At 38.9% G+C, this 19,952-nt stretch overlaps 1 long non-coding RNA gene across 3 annotated transcripts in view; it reads right to left on the minus strand.

Moving 5' to 3' along the window:
* Positions 1 to 19,952, minus strand: part of LOC137205657 (uncharacterized) — a 587,325-nt gene that overhangs the window by 364,569 nt on the left and 202,804 nt on the right. For all 3 annotated transcript variants that reach the window (XR_010934242.1, XR_010934241.1, XR_010934240.1), the window contains exons 2-3: positions 8,040 to 8,099; positions 4,246 to 4,278 (exon numbers count right to left, since the gene is read on the minus strand). This is a non-coding gene — a long non-coding RNA (uncharacterized lncRNA). The remainder of the gene's footprint in view (positions 1 to 4,245; positions 4,279 to 8,039; positions 8,100 to 19,952) is intronic.

The raw sequence follows: 19,952 nt of genomic DNA on the forward strand, positions 1-19,952 counted from the left end.
AGTGTGTTCTCAAGAAGCTTACATGTTAGTAATGGAATACAGAAAATAGGCAAATAAAGAAGAAAGCAATCAGATAATGATAATCTTTGAAGAAAATAAAATACAAGAGACAGTGTGGATGCCTGTTGGGAAAGTCCATGTGAGGTGGCATTTAAACAGAGACATGAATGATGTGAAGCAGCCAGTCTTGTAAAAATCAGGGGAAAGAATGTTCCAAGTAGACAAAACATCCATGCAAAGGCCCTGAGTAACAGCAACACTGATAATGCCTGAAGAACAGGGATGAGGGTATCCAAGAGATGACTTTGGAAAAGTAGGGCCTCACGGACAATGGGGAAAAAATTGGCATTTATCCTAAGGATGATGGGAAGCCATACTTAGGGAGAATTCAGCACGATGATTTTATTTGTGTTTTTAAAATATCTCTTTATGTACCATGGATTGCAAGGGAAGGAAGAAAGGAAGCAGAGAGACCAGGAGGCTACCACAGTGGGATAAGTTAGGGTGGCAGGTGGCTAAGGTGGGGAAGGAATCACATACGTTCCAGAGACACACCCAACAGGACTTTTTGATGACCGCTGTGGTGGGTGAAGAAAGAGAGGTAGCAAGGATGATAACTAAGTTTTGGCTTAAGCAATTTCAGATGGTGGTGATACTTACTGAAATAGAAATGACTGGAGAATGAGATGGCCTCAGGGGAAAAAAATCAAGCTAGGTTTTAGATGCTTATTTATATGTCAAATAGGTAGTTGAATAAGTGAATTGAAGTGCCAGGAAAGGGGTCACACTGGAGATGGAAATTTGGTAGCCACCAGTGTCTAGATGAACACTAGAGCCTCTGGATTGGATGAGCCCACAAGGGAGAGTGTGTAGGCGAAGCAAGGAGGGAGCCGGAAGCCATACCCTTGGGCATGGCCAGCAAATAGGACTGAGCAGGGGAGGGCTGATGGAGAGAAGCCCAGAAAGGAGCAGCTCCCATGGCTAGAGCAAGATAAGCAAAAGATGAGCGATAATCCTAGAGACCCAGAAGGAAGGACGGTTCATCTGGGTAGAACTCCTTCTCAAGGGATGAGTGAAGTGGAACAGGATTTTACTTTAGACTAACAATATGTTCTTGCAAATATTGTATAAATTTAAATGACTCATTCTCACAGAAAAGCCTGATACCTCAAAGAACACTAAAATAAAGAATTTTACAAAGTTAAACATCTTTTATGAATGAAGAGTACATCTCTTAAATAACCAAATGAGTAAACCAAGATTCTCATCCATTAGCTTGCTTAAGCAGGATTTAATTTGTAGTCTACCAAATCATGGGTAAGATTTACCTTAAGGCTTGAACTCAATTTCAGATGCCATCAGAAGTAAACGCTAACATTTGGGTCATAGTGTGCTACCTCTCCCTTCTAGAGCTCACATAAAAATTATCACCACAATAGTTGCTAACATTGATTAAGTGCTTGCTCTATATTAATTAATTTAATCATCACCAGATCTCATGAATGCTTTTTATTATATCGACTTTTTTTTTTTTAAGAAGAGGAAATGACCATAAGAGAGGTAGGTCTAAGTGTCTTTCCCCGTATCAACCAGAATTCCACACTGGTCTTTACTAAAGACTTCGGTCCTTATTCTAGCGACACAGTTAACTACCTCAGGACTCTGCCCTTTAAGCCTCCTGCTAAAGTTTGCTCCCTCCTTTCTTTTCTCTGCTATCCACTGATTTTATATACCCATCCTGACAATTAGAGAGAGACATGAAAACGAAGGTAAAGTAACAAGCAAACAATGAAGGAGATAATCATAGATAATCATGGCTGAGAACTCAGCTAAAAAGGTGACTATAATTGAGTCTTTGAGTTTCCTAGAAGCACAAAAAGGAATATACAATGGATTACAAAATTTCCATTATCTAATAAAAGGAAACACACCAGTTAAGCAAGAGATCTTTTTGGTCTCAATCCTTAAATACAACAGTATTTCTTACATATGTTTATTTTAGGGAAATGAACCATATAAGATCAGAGACTTCAAGAGCAATTCCTCCAAAGATAAAGAAATATTCTTTGCCTGGTTCACTTAGAATTTTCCATATAAAATGTGGTCAACAGTTCAGCATTCTCTAGTAGAATACTTTTATATGGTTCATGGTCATCTCAGCTTTTTTAAACTTTAATAGGTGTCCAGTGACTTAGAACCCTGACCTGAACTTTTATAACTGTCGCATGGGTTCAAGGGAAATAAGCCCTAGTATATACTCTGTACAAATGGCCTATATCACATCTCTCTCAAAGGTAGCAGCATCTATGTGAAACAAAATCTTGGCAAAAATCTCAAAACCTCGCTTGCCCCCCAGCTCCAATTTATGTCCCTTCACAAGCAAATTGCCAAGGGTTTTAACTAATGAAAAACCAGTTTGTTTTTAGAAAACATTGTCTTTATCAGCTAATATAACAGAAATGACCAGGAAGAGCACGATTTAATATGGATTAAACATGAATACAACTCAGAAGCTTTCTTCTTGTTGAATTAGATAATCAAAACTATTAAACAGTATTTCAAAATGCTTTTCATAATCCTGGGACCATTAATGTCATGTTCAAATCACTGTGGATTTTTGTTGTTGTTGTTGTTGCTTTTACTATTCATAGGGATACAATGAGTCATTGGCACATTTCCAGTGCAAGATGCATTTGAATAATACATGACATGCCCTTTAGCTAGCATCATGATGCCAGATTTAAAACAAGGTAAGAAGTTTCCTCCATGTACACTTGCAGTGTTCAGCTGTTCATAATCTATAGCGTTAACAATTTATCATCAAACCCAGCGACTTGCTGCCAACTTATCAAAGTGGCCACTGGATGCATATGATCAAGTCTGAGCATCTGGCTCTCCTCTGTTCCTGACATTAGCACAGACAACAGAATCAGTGGACTATTGAATGCAATTACAGTAAGCGAGACAGACAATAAAGATTGATAGCGCCTTCTCTTTTTATCACACACGAAACTAGTGGGGGTTAAAGCATTGCCTTGAGCTGCCTTCATTTAACAATGATTGAAAATATGCAGTTGTGTTGGTAAAACACTGTAGCCTGTACCACTTCATTTACCGGACACATTATCAAATTAAATGAAAAGTGAACTGCCAAAAGCAACAGTTATTATACATTAATGATGAATATTTACTTAGCATTGTTCACAAATCATACAGAGAACAGAATCATTCTTGTTATCTTCTTTGCAGGTTACAGTTGAGTAGGCTTAACATTTCTATGTTTACGTTAAGTCTTCTGTCTACAAATCTCCAAATACAGACTTGCACAATTGGTTTTGTGACTATCCATGTGATTACAATGTGTAATTAATAAAATGCTCGAGTTGTAGATGAATCCTAATTATTGAAGAGATTTCTCCCCCTTTATGACAATTCTCATTCTTGTAGCTATTCTTATAGCAAGAGAAACTTAGCCAGTGGTATACGTTGTGAGTGAGAGGTTAGGAACTCCAGCTTCATCGAGCTTCTGAAATTTGGAATGTGAAAAAGACCCTCAAGATACAGACAAGCCACAAAGTTATACTTTTCTCCAAACAGTATTGCTTTAGTAGCCATTGGGGGATATAACAGTCCAGCCTTAATTTGACCTCCAAGATAAGAAATACATAAGGGGCAAAAGGCAAAATGGGTCAGTATAGAACTATTGAGCGGACAAGGGAAAATGGATCTTACTCCACAGTTCAGACAGGAGGAAACGGCATTCTAAGCAAACATCAGTAGGTCTGGGAATACAAAAATAAGTGTCTCGTTGTTCAGTGGACAAACATTTGGTGTGCATACTGGCGTATCAGAAAGACATGACGGCAGGCAGACATGATTGTTCAAAGTTATGTAGATTAAGTCAAGGTTCTTTTAAAAACACACACATCTGGTCCTTCCTTTCCAATGAGAGATACAAGAAAAGAAGGTGCTCATATATGAAATGTAGTCATGTCTCTTTTCTAAGAGCTCAATAACCTGAAAAGGTGACATATCCCAAACAAGAAAGAATATAAGAAGAGGTAAAAGAAAAGAAGACACAGAGAACGAGTCACAGGTTTTCTAAAACCCACCCCACTGGTTATTCTGTAAGCAATTAAATACATACTCAGAAGTGCTGAGTTTAGAATTAGAGCACCAACCATATGCAGTTAATATAAATAGCAGCATGAGGTGTAAGATATTCAACAAGTGTGGAAAACTCACCAGATAATAGCATCACCCCAGTAGACAGAGAACCTGGAAGCCAAAAAGCAGCTGAATCAGAATTCACGAAATGTAAAGGAAACAATTACGTTCTCCAGAATTTACCTGGAAGCAAAATCTAAGTGAAATCACTCTATCTAAGCACATTTAAATTCTAATGTTGCCTTGAAATCATCTGGAGATGTGTAACCTTTGCAGGTTATTCTCAACCTAGCCGACTACCAGACTTATCTCAGGAGCTTTGTAACATGCAGATCTCTGGGTCCCAATCTTTGGGATTTTTATTCAGTACGTTTTGGGTGGAGCAATGGGTACTCACTATGGAATATTTGGTGAATAAAATATGAAAAAGCTTAAAGAAAACCTATTACCTGTAAAGCCACCGTCTGTAACCCATCTTTTTATTCATGTATATCTTTTTATCTATGAACGTAAAATTTTTCAAGTCAATAATATTTTCAGTAACTTTAGGGGGTCACTTTATAAAAATATAAATGAAGAAGAAATATATGTTTATGGCTAAAAATCGATACACTACATATCAATACAAATAAAAACATGAAAGAATGCTCCTGTTATCTTTCAATAGCTGCTCTCACAGAGTTAGTTACTGTTAAATATAGATGTGTCTCTACAATCTTTATTTTACAGTCTTTACCGTGCTGTTTATGGCAAGATTGTGTCCCAGCCTCTTCTACCCTCTTTAATGTGGTTTTCTTCTCATTTGCCCAATGTGTAACGTCACTCGGCCAGGCTATAGGGATTTTTTAAGAGGAAATTGTACCATAGGTAGCTGTAAACTCAGTGTGTCCATGGGAGGAGGTGAGTTCAGAATCTTCCTATGTCGCCCTTTTGAGCCTCTCATCCTTTACGTATTCATTTTGAATTTATTTCTGTCTGTATTTTACATAATCAAAATTGGACTACACATATTGTTCTGTGAATTGACTTTTTCACTTTATGTTATTCTGATTTATATCTAGGTTTATCTAAAACTATTTCTCTTAATGTTTTTTATAGCTATATAGTATTCCATAGTATAAATAATCATAAACATTGTAGCCTTTACTGTGCTTTTACTATTGTTCCTAACTTATTAGTTTTACCAAAAATAGTATGTAATACATATTTATGATATATATGTAAGATGTATTGTATATATGTACATGTATCTTCATTTATTTGAAGTTTTTTTGCAGTATAGATCAGAAATGGAATTTCTGCATCAAAATTATGTGAACTTAAAATTTTAGACACAAAGAGACACATGCACGAGCAGAGGGACAATCACGTGAGGACACAGGGAGGAGACGGCCATCTGTAAGCCAAGGAGGGAGACCTCAGAAGAAAGCAAGCCTGCCAACTCCTTGATCTCAGATCTCCAGCCTCCAGAACTAGTGAGAAAATAAATCTTCATTGTTGAAGCCACGCAGTTGTGTGGTATTTTGTTATGGCAGCACTAGCAAAGTAACACCAGTATTTTCGTCAAAGAAACACAACGAGCCAGAACATGGGATTCACTGGGAATTTAACTTCCAGCTTCTACACAGCCTACTAGTAATATGCAACTATTTATTTAAGGGAGGAAACTGGAAGTCTAAAGGATACAAAAATAATCTTAGGCCTGGGGAAAATTACTATTTTCACTTGAAAATACCCTAATTTTCATAACCAGTATATTTTAGTTCCCTGGACATAGGTAGGCAGATATTTTTTCTCCCTTCTCTTTCTCTCTGGCTCTTTCTCTCCTCTCCTGATAAACATTTCCTTCACCACCCTCACTGTGACTGGCTTTTCTTTTCCACAGGTTGGATAGGTGTGCTGATTAGGCTAGAAAACATGTGACGGGAGAGAAATGAGTTAACTAGAGACATGGTGTGAGGTTCTAACTGGTAAACTTCTTCTTAACGTCCAGTTCAGATTACATACTGGTTGAGCAGGACCAGTAGCAAGAAATCAACTGATTTCTTCTACTTGTGGTTTACCCACTCACATTACCTCATCACAGCAATGTCTCCTCTCCTGCCATCAGTCAATGGTGCCGGGAGCAATGTCAAACACTGACCTGCACTGGAACGTTCTCCAGATCACAGCCATGCTCCCCCAGGAGCTGTGGGAAAACTGGCTTCCCTCCGGAAGAAGTCAACCTCCCCTCATTCCGCTCACTAATAACCTTTCCTCACTTTTGTTTGGATCTTAATGACCTCAACCCTCCACAAGAGGTTCGTCTCCTTTTTTTAATTTTTCCTCAACAGCAACACAAAATGGCAGATAACCCAAAGAAATGAATATAATTTAGATGTAAAATAAAATCTATCTGCCAGTGTGTGTCTGCAGCCTGTGTGTCTCATTGGCATGCACCAGATTGGACTGAATGGCAGGAATTTCCCAAGGGACGATAACCTCCAGATACTGCTACAAAAGCTTTATTCCCCACACTCTGCAAATTATTTAATTTAAACACTGCTTGATATGACTCTCTGAGGAGAAGGGTGTTTTCCCAGATCCATTTTTAATTTGTTGGTGTGTATATGCATGTGTGCACATAGAACCGGCCTCACAAATGCATTCACAGCTACAGAGACTAAGCGCCAGCTTCTGATTTGCGGAACCTGGAGCTGCAAATTGCTGTCGAAAACTAGGAAAATGATGAAATGCATAAGTAATTTCTTCTTTTGTTGGTGAGGAAAGAGGCAAAGGTTCAGTTGTTCACGTCCTATGGTCCCTACTCCCAGACACTTTCCATTTACTTGGGAGATATAACTAAATACTTTTTAAAAATCATGTGCGTGCATGTGTGTGTGCACACACAGCTAATTTCTCATAGTAGAAAATGGTCACATCCATGGACGCATTTTACTAAAGCACGAGAAGTAATGCAAAGATTAAAGAATCCACTTCCGTCAACATTGGGTAGTACTGTATCATGGGTCAGGGAGATAATTTATAGCATTCTTTTAATCCTCCTGCTTCTTCCATAGCTTAACTTCTCTTGCTTTTCTGCTACATATTAATCAGGAAGGGGTACCTGCTGAAACAAAACCCTGAGCATTTTATTCTATATTATGTATTTTGCCAAATGCCATCTTGAACAATCTTGCCTTTTTAAAGGTCCCATTAAAGGATCCAAATGAATTCCTCCCTTAGACAGAGAAACCTTACATAAGGTTCCACAGAAGCACTAACCCTGCCACAAACGCAGCCTCGCACACACAGGGCCTTCACTGGAAACAGTCCTGTTATCCTGGTTAAAGCAACTTAAAAGTAAATAAGCATTAGACAATAATTTCAATATTAACTTACTCTTGCTTCTTCATCGGAGCAAGCTAAAAGCATGTGAACTCCTTTTCACCCTTCACCCCGGCCCCCTCTAGAGCTCTCCCTATGTGGTACCCTCAGCGCAGGTAAAGTGACCTCCTTCCTCCTACCAGCCTAGCTATTTATTGACATAAGCTTGCATTCTGGGGCATTATCAGCTAATGCATAATTCAAATCTCTTGCATGTGGCCTGCACCTTTGCCTTATCCCCTGCATTCTAAATGAAAGATAAGAGGAAGTATTTCCAAAGTGGGCACACAAAAGGATTCCTGAACATCGACAAAGCCCTCTCCCCAGGCCAGTCCTCTCCTACCCCTCAGAACACTACTTGCCCTGTAGCTCCTACATACCCTCATAAGGGTGCCGGATTGAGAAGCAAACAATCCCAGGGATGGAGGGAAAGTTTACACTGAGTGGGGACCCGAGAACCTTTGGGAAGTAGAGGCCTCTAAAAGTGGAAAAATCACAATTATTACCTTGAGTCATATTCTAGACCGGCAGCCAGATGTTTTCAGCAAAGCGATAGTCTCAAATCTCTGTAATTCAAAAAAAGAAAAACTAGCTTTAGAATGTGTATATTTCCCCCCAGTGGGTCAAGGGAAGCTGTGTGTGGTGGGAGGGGAGAGAGGGCAGGGGGTAGGTGGGAAAGGCTTCTCAATAAGACCGAGGGAAGGAGGAAGAGGAAAGCCAGAAGGAAGAAAGAGGGGAGGAGTAAAGGGCAAGAGAGAGGGTGAAGGGTTAGGGTACAAACTGACTGGGGGACACAAAGGGGAGAGAAAGATAGGAGTGTGAGAAGAGAGGGCTTCAAAATTAACTGTATTAGAAGGTTAATTCAGTCAAAGTCAATTCAGGAAAAGTAACTCCAGTGATTTTTTCCCCCCATACTGAATTGACTGCCTTCTGACTGAATCGATTAAATTAACTAGTTTTTTTTTTTTTTTTTTAATGATGTGATGTGTGAAAAGAGGGAAAATGAGCGAATAAGCCCACCTGCAAATACACAGATCCAGGTAACCTCTATGCTCTGATTTGAACACATTAACATCTTGGCCGGTATAAAACAACACACACACAGACACACATGCATATGTATGCATACGCTTATGGGTGTGACAACACTGAATTTTGTTGAAAAGTGCCACTGTTTTCCCTAGAATGTTCACAAGCATAGTATATACCTACATACACATAATATGTATATTGAGTTCTGTTCTTTCCAAAAATTAATTGTCTTTTTGGAAAACAGTTTATCCCTGATGGAGAAAGTATGCTGTACACATGCACCAATATCATTTATCAGCACCATTTTTTAAAAGTAAGGTTCACCTCCCCTAATTCACTTCCTCTTTTTCTTTTTTTGTTAACATCTTCATTGGAGTATAATTGCTTTACAATGGTGTGTTAGTTTCTGCAAAGTAAAGTCAATCAGCTATACATATACATATATCCCCATATCTCCTCCCTCTTGCGTCTCCCTCCCACCCTCCCTATCCCACCCCTCTAGGTGGTCACAAAGCACCGAGCTGATCTCACTGTGCTATGCGGCTGCTTCCTACTAGCTACCTATTTTACATTTGGTAGTGTATGCCCCCTAATGCACTTCTGCCGAAGTCAGGACATGATACTAAAAACTATAAGGTCACCAATATCATTTGGCCTTATTACTAAATATGAGATTCTTGTAGACGCTTTTTACATGCCTTTTGAGTCCACCAAGCAATAATTCCTCCTTTTTTATAAACATAATGACATGAATTATTAAAAAATTAAAGGCATTTAGAATAATGGTCCTCCATACACAAAGTATTTATTTCAACTTTCATCATTCATAGTTTATCGCATTGACTTTTTTCATCAGTTTACTTAGTATTAGGCTTCCACTGAACTCATCAATAAGAAATGAATTTTGGTAACTTTCAAATCCACTAGATTATTTTTCCTTTTATTCGTAGTGAATTTTTCTTCTCTCAGTAGTAGTACTGCAATAAGTCAGTCATTATTTCTTTATGTTTTCCCTTCTTTCTTTAGTATTTCATTTCCCTTTACAGCACATCTTGTGATCACAAAGAAAACAGAGACACTTATTTCTTTTAACAGTTGAAATTGCTGCAAGTGATTTAGCTGTCATTTAATTTGATTCCACTCTTCTGTCTGTGGAGAAATATGTTTAATGTACTGGAAATTATGTTAATAAGAAAAAGCATTATCTCATTTAATGAAATAAATACACAAATATTTCAAAATAAAATAAAGAGGCAATCTTCACCGAGAAAATGTCTCTTATGGTTTGCATAAAACAAACAAATGGGAAAAAATTATGAATACATTGAAACACTGACAAAAAATTATGCCTACATTCAAAAGGGGAGGGGAAGTTTGGTAACTGAATTAGCCATAATTTAACCAAATATTTTTTGGAAAACTCTGGGCACATATGAAGGATCAAATTATTAATTTTATATTTCTGATTGCTGCAAGAAAGACCATTTAATTTTTCTGGAATGGGCACCGGGTTTTTGAAAAGTTTTCTTTGTATTTTTTTCTCTTCTATTTCAGTTGGTCTTTCAATGATTGCTACTGCTTGAATTAATAATTATCAGCAATCTCATTGAAAATGTGACCCAACCCATGCAACTATAAGAAAGGTTAGAATTCCTTTGATTTTGCTAATCAAAACAGAGTCAATGAACTAGTTCCAAAGCTTTTATATATTAAAATTTATCTAATGCACAAAAAGGTTAAATAAATATTGTTAGTGATTTGAGCAAAACTTGAAGCAATTATGTAATAAAAGCATGACCACAGTTACAGAAACACATAATTAGCAATTTAATTACTGGCATGAAGACAAGCTAAAGATGTCAATAAAAAAAAAAAAACTTTAGTGACAAGCTGATTTTATTCTCCTTATGGCAATCTGTGAGAAATATTCACCACCTGATGAGTAAAACCATTTTTATACAAACTACCTATCCTTCCACAAACTGAAATACCCAATTTAAAATATTTCTGATTTCATTTCATTGCATAGTAAATCATTACATTTTTCTCCCATTTAGATTAGCACTTTCTCTTCTCTGAAAATACAATATTTCCAGTCAGCCAGTAAAGAACATTATGTTTTTTTAAGTGAGTTAAAGTAGCAGGTGTTCTTTGTTTCAATTTCATTTCTTTCCAGCTTCAATAATGTGTTTGACAGAAACGCTTCCTTGTGTATGACATTCCAAATATTCTATCTTTTCTTATCTTCTAAGTTTCAGCTGAGAAGCACACATAAACCATGGATTGTTTTAAAAGGAGATAAATGCCAAGTATAGTAGAAACAGTCAGGCTAATGAGGCATTCCTCTAGGGCTTTCACAATTTCTTTTTCTCCCCCATCTCTGTATTTAGAGTTATGGTGGGAGGTAAAGAAGAGAAATGAGTAAGTTTAGTTTATTGTGATATGATCCACTTGTTTTTTTTCCAGCACCATCCCAAGTTTCAGATTTTCAAAATCTTGAACTACTTATATTAAAAGTGTTCAATGAATGCTTACTACCTCATATGTCACTGGTATTTTACCAGTAGCAGAAAACAGATATTTCAAGATAGAACCATACTGAAAGAAGTTTTCCATCTTGTGATAAAAAGTGAATCATCTTGGCTGGTATTCAATAGCCACTTGTACAAGCCCAGTGCATGGAGTGAAATCATGAAAGTCAGACTTGCTAAGAAGTTTTGTCTATAAATACCTTTAGGGCATGATGGAATACACTTAAGAAAAGAAACTCTAGCCACAAAGAACAGAATAAATAATAACTCCTAATAACATTGCCTTTTATAATTAACCTACTGATTCTAATCATTTTGGCATATAGTTCCAATCAGATAATTGAACTTAACTAAATATTCCAGTTTTGAAAGAAGGGTGTATAATACAAACTCAAAGTGTCTAAGGAAATTGAAAATGTTTTTAAAAGCATATTTTACTTGGCTGCAATTTGATAAATGTGAAGAGAGCAAATATAACTGGGAGATGACTTTTTTGGAACCTCCTGCCTAATATATTGGTTACTAGAACCATTCATTTCTTACACATATTTGTATCAGGGGTCCCTTGCTTCCATAAAACGTTCCCTTTTCTAGTGAGCTTTTCATCACTGTTCATTATATATCACAATCAGCTTCTAAGTTTCTGTTTGAACCATAAACCTAAACTTACTTGGATTTTTCAACTGTAATCATCTAGGCCTGAAACTCTCTTGCTTTCTATACTTTTATGGTCCAGATACAAGTTGTCATTAACAAGCATGCTAATTTACAAACCTCCAGGGAAGACCCCCCTGTATTAGCCAGCAATGGTACCTGCCTTTGGGATGGTTAAGCAATGGTACCTGCCTTTGGGAAAGCCCACAGTCTAGTTAAGAAGATGGTGTGCCAAAGATAATGTCGCATCATAATTCAAGGGTAGTTATGATAAATGCCAAACAGTTGACACAATAAATCAAAAAGGTTCATAAAATAAAGGGAGCACAGTGTCTTTGTGGGTAGATCCCTTTATATGTGGGTACTATGGTGAGAATCCTATAAAGCTTTAAAACGCAACATTGCATGTGAATTTATGAACTGAACAGCCCCTTGTAGAGGTGAAGAACTCAAGATTCCAAGAGGTAAAATAATTTACCCAAACAAAAATGTATTCGAACGGGAACTCGATTGTTCTGCTGACTCTAAGTTCTAGGTATAAATAAGAAAGCATTGGAGATGAAGGGATGAGCAAGGAGATATGTCAGGTAGAGAGGAAGGGAAGGGACTCATGAAACATGTACAGGACAAGGTGAATTGTTTAACTAGGGAGAGTAGCAAGAGCAGTGAGGCAAAGATTGGAGATAAAAAAGATGGGAACAATGGAAAATTGGGAGTGTGTTTTCTGGGCAGTGAGGAGTCTCGGATGTTTCTGAGATGAAGGCAGAGTAGAGCAGGAATCGGAAAGGTGAGAAACAAGAGGCAAAAGGTGGATGCCGTTGGTACTCCACCCAGACTCCTGTCCCCCCAGAGGCAGCCCTCTTCCAGTTGCTGGGAGTGTTGGCTGCTCAAGCCCCTCAGCTGCCCCCTTTTCTGCAGAACTGTCCTCAGCCTACAGGATCCACTTCACCAGAGAGGTTCAAACTCCCTCCCCATCATCCCATACAAGGACTGCCTGACATAGGGGTACAAAAGGCAGCTCCTTCGACTTGAGGGACATCAGCTTTGTGGGGTAAGTTGAAGTGACCCTTTAGCTGAAGCCACGTGCCCTGTCCTGTGTCCTCACTCCTTTCTCCTCTTCAATGCCTCCTTGTCTCAGGCTCTGCTGCTAGGAAACCCGAGGAGGCAATCTGAGCCTACACTGTCTTCCTCTCCCTTAGGGGAAGAATGATTCATGCTGTTAACATGAGTTAACAGGTTAGTGACAGCAACTTCACCCGGACTCACCCAGAAAATAATCACTGCACAGGAAAAGCAACCAGGGTATACATGGAGGTCACCTAGATATGAGTTTGTTTTTCTGGGCTTCTTGGCTTTTATTGTTCAAAGAATGGAATTTGTATGGAATTGATGGGGGAAGTTTATAATTTGACCACAGTAGTCTGCATGAGAGAGACAAAGAAGGCTTCACCTTGGGTGGATGTGGAAAAAACAGAATACTCTCTTATGATAGTAACCCACCAGCAACTCAGACTTTCCCTTCTAAACCCCATCAGAGCTTCACAGCTTAGTCAATCATTAAGTTCCATTTCTCATCCAATGGGAAACATCCCTGCTGTCTGCAAAAAACAAACCCTAAATTTACACGTATGTAAGCTGTGAAATGAAAAAAAGAAAACTTTATAATACTGGGAAACCAACAAGCTTTCCGGTTTCTTCTCAAAATATAACCCGATTTATGTTGCACTCCAACATAAATACCACTGTATCTTGTATTCTTATACAATGCATTGATATTCTCCATTACACCATTTAGGCACATTAATAATTGTTTGTTTGTGTCTAGGTGAGAGTTTCTGAGTCTTCTTTCAAAAACCCCTGGTGCTACTTAATATGATGATTACTTGCCACAAAAAGAAAACTTTTCTTCAATAACTTTCAGAGCATAAATTCTAAGACAGCTTACAATAGTTTTATACTGAGGGAGGAGTGGGGCGAGGACAACCCAGAGGAGAATATGAAAATTATCAGGCTCAGTGCACAAAACTTCGCGAGCTGATATGGTTATATTTTCTTTTCTTAGTGAGTATCCTTTCGTTTTCATGAGCAATTTCTTTAAAATAATTTGTATCTAATATTCAATCTTTCTCCCTCTTTTCCAATATTGCTAGCTACCTGATCGCCCATCTTCTCTTCCTACCATATATTTGTTAACAAATATATTCTCAGAATGAGTATCCTGCTTGTGCAATGGGATTGGATGATTATTCGCAAAAATTAATAGAGAAGTCAAAGAGAATGTGAAAATGTGACAGCAGTGTTCTCAACCTTGAAAAAACTTAACCTGGGGAGCCTGGTGAACATACAGATTCCTGGGTCTCACCCCAGGCATCTTAGATACAGTAGGTCTGAGGACAGGCCAGGAATCTCTGTTTAATAAGTACTATGGGTGATTCTGATGCTGGTGTCTGCAGACCAGACCTTGAAAGCCTCAGCTCTAGTGATCTCACACTAGTCTTTGAACCATCTTTGCATGTCGTTTATAATCTCACTTCTACTAAACCTCTTTTCTAGCCTAGACGACTGGGTTATGGTAGGCTGGACTGTTCCTAACTTACACACAAGGAATCACCAAATCCTTGCTTTAAAGCCATAATGCCGGGCTTCCCTGGTGGCGCAGTGGTTGAGAGCCCGCCTGCCGATGCAGGGGACACGGGTTCGTGCCCCGGTGCGGGAGGATCCCACGTTCCGCGGAGCGGCTGGGCCCGTGAGCCACAACTACTGAGCCTGCGCGTCCGGAGCCTGTGCTCCGCAACGGGAGAGGCCACAACAGTGAGAGGCCCACGTACCACAAAAAAACAAAAAACAAAAACCAAAACCATAATGCCTATCTTGAAAGGTACTCCGATATGGGGGGAGGACATCAACCAGTCAGAATAACAGACAACACCTGAGTGTTGCTGTTACTGCCTTGAAATACAGCCTCCAACTGCCCCTAAATAGACAGTGGCCCTTCAATTAGATCAAGCCATTTGGAGATGAGACTTGGGTCTCAGGTTAGTTTCGAGAATGGACTCTCACCCTTTACAGTGATGCATTTAAAAATCGAGTAACCTTCGCCTAAATGCACAATTGGCTAAGTATAAACTATCAATTTGTTGCTAACTTATTTTCCCTCTAAGTAATGAAGAAATACTCAGAAAAAGATATTTCACTTCCATTTGGGATAAGGTAATTCCTCTTCAGCATCACACATATTTGTGCACCAACAGGGATGAGCCCAAACTCATTTTCTCTAATTTCTGGCAGTTTCTTAAAATAAATATCCAGGGCCACTAAAATGAACCCCAATAGTAATAGCAATGATAAAAATAAAAGAGGCAGACCTTAAGACATTTAAATATAAAGACAAACTGGTATTAGATGCTTCTCCAAAACACTGTCTCTGGGGCAAGTAAAATGAAGCCAACACACAAAGGAGTACTTGCATGCTTGTGGGTTGTGTGGAAGGAGGTGCCGGGGAGAAAGGTGCTTTTTTAATTGAATGTAATCCAACAAAGATTTGGCAGAATACATATTTAAAAGGTTGGGAATGCTTGCAGAAATTGATTCGTTCACACTGTTGTGAATCATTTAGCACACACTTCAGAGAGAGTTTAGCATCTTAGTCTCTGCCTCCCACTTCCTAAGAAAGGCTGTTAATCAAAATGAAGACTCCTAGAGGCAGCCTTGGGAATGGGACAAAGAGATGAGCAGGAAGGAGCACCACAGGGAATGATTTTTCTCCTCTAAGGGGTTTTTTTCTCCTTTGAGCATGGAAGGTTTAATGCAATAGCGTCATATAAATTAATATATAGATTCTCAGACTGGGGTCATTATAACAGTTACATAAAAACAAAAGCAAGTTCTATATTTAGGAAATGCTTTTGAATGCCCGAGTCCAAAAGTACCCATTTCACTTAAATGCAGCTCTCTCCTCCAAATTGTAAGATTATAGCGTAAAGGAGATTATTACTGTAAATTACCTAAATGAAATGATTAAAAGCGTCTGTATTTGTAAAAATCTTGTCATGATTATAAAAGAAAATTAAATCTCCTTCTTTAAAGAAAACAATGGTACATGCCATTTAAGTGCATTTTTAAAAATAATAAATCTACCAATTCACTGGTGGACTATAGACCAGGACATTAGAAATAAACCATGTAAAAGTTGAAGTTCACGCATGCACACACATACACGAAACTGATAACGTAATAAGGTCAAGAAAATTTGCTAGATTTCTTTTATTTTGAAAGTGCCAGTAAATTTACTAGAACTTTCAAAAGATGATAAATTACCAGCTAAGTAAAATATGCAAGCAATAAATTGTTAATGGTTAGGCGTGATAAATGATGTTTTCAAATAATTACAATAACAAAAAAAATCATACTAAAGAAAAAATACACAGAGTAAATATGTATTTACTTTCTGGAAGATGAACAAAAACAAATGTAGAGGTTTCCAAAACCAAGGTAAGATGAGCAGCAGCAGTGGATGGGATTAAGTACACTAACCACATCTCACATAAAATCCCTCATTCACTAGGCCACGACCACTATTCACAAAGTAAAACTCTGGCACATGTGCGCTATTCCCAAAAAGGTCTTCTCCCACAATTATTGCAATATAATAATGAGCTGTATTAACATCATATCCATCTAGGAAAAATAGTCCAAGAAAGGGGAAAGTGAAGAAGAGGAATTCATTTTTCGAGTAGCTGTGGTAATCGAGATACCCAAATAATCCAAATAACAGCTCATTTAAAGGTCGCTTACATTTGGTTTTAAGGTGCATAATACTGATAGCCATTTTGATCCATCCCTTTGGTAGACAGAACAAAAGTAATGAGAGACAAATTTACTGCTTCATCATTTGGCCAAAAGCAGAAACTCTGATCCTTAATTCTTTATTTTAAAACACCTATTTCATGCCTTCGGTATGTCAATACATAATTTTTTTTTATTTTTTATTTTTTTGCGGTACGCGGGCCTCTCACTGTCGTGGCCTCTCCCGTTGCGGAGCACAGGCTCCGGACGCGCAGGCTCAGCGGCCATGGCTCACAGGCCCAGACGCTCCGCGGCATGTGGGTTCCTCCCTGACCGGGGCACAAACCCGCGTCCCCTGCATCGGCAGGTGGACTCTCAACCACTGCACCACCAGGGAAGCCCAATACATAATATTTTTAATTTAACTTTCATAGCCACCCTATTCCTATCACCATTTTATAGGTGATGATGAGGGCAGAGAGTGGGTGAATACCTTGCCTGGCTTTGTGCATTCACACCCTGTCTCACCAGCTCTCGTTCTAAATCAAAGGCACAGGGAAGCTATCCAGTGCCGTCATCGTTTTCACATTCATAACCCTTGGTCAGAGCTTCTGCTCTCAAGCCTCAGTCGAGTGCCTTCTTCTCTATGTAAGTAGGTTACAAAAAGGAATTTCATAACATGGATTCTCTTTCCCTCCACGTGTAAAATCAATATTCATTTGTTTAAGAGGAGCAACTTGTGACTAGAGATGGGAATGCTGAAAACGTGATTCCTATAGACAAAGGCGATCTCATATGTTGTTTAATTTTAAACAGTGGTTCTCAACCCTGGCTGCACCATTAGCATCACCTGGGGAGCTTTAAAAGAAAATTCTTGCCCAGGCCCCATCCCCAGAGATTCTGAGTTAATGGGCTGGGATGGGGCCCAGGCACTGGTATTTTTTTTTTTCAAAAGCTCCCTAGGTGACTCTAATGTGCAGCCGGGGTTGCGACCCACTGATTTTACAGCCTGGGTACTGCAGCCAAAATATAAGTACACGATGAGGCAGTACAGCTGATTTCTAACCTACGGTAGACAGTGGATTTACACTCACAGGCAAGTGGATCTTAGTTTGTAAGCAAGAAAATGGGAATAATAGTGTACTACATACCAAAGCTAAAGAATTAAATTAGAAGGCTTTTCTTCTTATCCCTTCCAGATATGGTTGACCTGAAGCTCAAAACATTTGTTTAGGTATCCTGAAGGAGAGGAATTGGGGCGTGAGTACAAGAAAAAGGATATTATTGGCACCAATTCTATAAAAAAAAAAAAATCAACGTTCTCCATTTTTACAGGGGGAACAAATGTATTAGATAAATACATGTTAAAAGCTAGCTTAGAATAATTTTTGAATTGCCTTTTCTCAACATCTCATTTCAAATTCACATGTACTTTTATACAATTCAAGATCCTTGGAGGCAATGAGGTATTGTTATAAGATGGATGGATTCATCTTCCAACATATTAGGATAATGGTACTGCCCATTTTCAGGCTTCAACCTTTACCTGAGAAATCTCTGCTAGGAAAAAAAAAAACCCAACCCTGAGAGACATGTGTCAAAACTTAATCATTTCACTTCGGTACAAAGTTACCTCGAAATGATAGCAGACCACCATTTTCTTTTAATTTTTAAAGAAAAGTATTCCAAATAGTAATGACATTCAAAAGCATTTTAACTGCACTGATGCTTTCCAGGTTCCCAGTCACAGCACCGTGTTAATAGCAGCATTGTGAATGCCTTCAAGTAAAACCAGTAGGGCTGATATTTCATTAAAATCTTAGATTCTTTTTTAACTCCGGTGGTAGGATTGGGTGACATGATAATTACGTTATACAGAGATTTATTACATTTTGGTATCAGGCAACATCCCTTGGCCTATATCTGTATCTGTGATATACCTGAGGTTTTCACGGAGAGCAAGCCTGGTACAAGAGTGTTGAGGAGCTCGAACACAATACTTGACCTAAATACATTATGTAGCACCGGGTATCTGTTAAATAGGTCAGCCTGGGCTCTCAAAAGTTATGCAAAACTTATTTCTTCCACACAGGAGATATGTCACTAGCCAAGCTGTATAAAAATCAGCTTTCGAGGCAGGAAGAAAATGCTCATCACTGGGGGCGAAAAACTCTTTTGCCATACATAAAATGTCTTAAATACTATACTATGCCTGTCATATGTCTTTAGGCCACAGAAAGTAATAAAAGCAATAAGGCTGATGAAATGCCTAACAATTCTGGGATTCATTTAAGTGGATGGGAGTTCTTTGAACACTGCTATAGGAATTCTTATTCTTCCAGCAAAAGCAAATGAGATTTCGAAGGTGCACAGGTCTCCTACCAAACCTAAGCGATGCCTATTGTCACAGGATGCAGACCTGACTGATTGCTTTCAGCAGTGAAGAAATGACGGCAGTTCCGGCTCATCGGGGCTAAGGTGGTTCCACCTCTACCTCCACTCCTACTTGGGACAAAGTTACGTTGTTCTTGCGCAACGTGGCTTCATTAGTTGCCTTAGGTGCGCAGGCTGTTATTTTTTTTTTTTTGCGGTATGCGGGCCTCTCACCGCTGCGGCCTCTCCCGTTGCGGAGCACAGGCTCTGCACGCGCAGGCCCAGCGGCCATGGCTCACGGGCCCAGCCGCTCCGCGGCACGTGGGATCCTCCCGGACCGGGGCACGAACCCGCGTCCCCCGCACCGGCAGGCGGACTCCCAACCACTGCGCCACCTGGGAAGCCCCAGGCTGTTATTTTTAAAACATCAAATAAATTGAAGGCTCGCAAAACTCTTTCCACCCTCAAATCAGTAATTTTTTATGGTGCTAAGATTTCTGCATGAACCCTAGACGCTAAAGACATAGCCAATGGTTCTCAAAGCGTCATCCCAGGGATCAGTATCATCCACAGGAACTGGAAAAGTGTTGGAAGTGCCGATTATAACCCACCCCACAGAGATGCACTGAATCAGAAACTCTGGGGAAGGATGCAGTGATTTGTGCTTTAACTGGCCCTCCAGTTTGAGAACCCCTGAACTAAGCTATCACTTAGCTTGAGAGTGGATCTAACAGTTCGAACATAACAAATCAACTCTTAATTATACTTACAATTAGGGACAAGAATTAAGGTAAATTAAAGAACATCCTCAGACCTCATATTAGCCAACATCAACCTCTTCCTCCAAATAAACTTTTTATAAACAATGGGCAAGTACAATGTTTATAAGAGGTCCCAAACCCTTTCCAACTTGAAATGAAAAACTCACGGGACTTCTCTGTTTCTGGAAATATGAATTAAAGCAGTAGACTTGTTCACAAGAAATAAGGTGTGAGGAAAACTAAAGCAACTACTCCAACTACTAGCTAATCATATTCGCTTAGG

This window comes from Pseudorca crassidens, chromosome 14, assembly GCF_039906515.1.
Source record: "Pseudorca crassidens isolate mPseCra1 chromosome 14, mPseCra1.hap1, whole genome shotgun sequence".
NCBI classification, from domain to species: Eukaryota; Metazoa; Chordata; class Mammalia; order Artiodactyla; family Delphinidae; genus Pseudorca; species Pseudorca crassidens.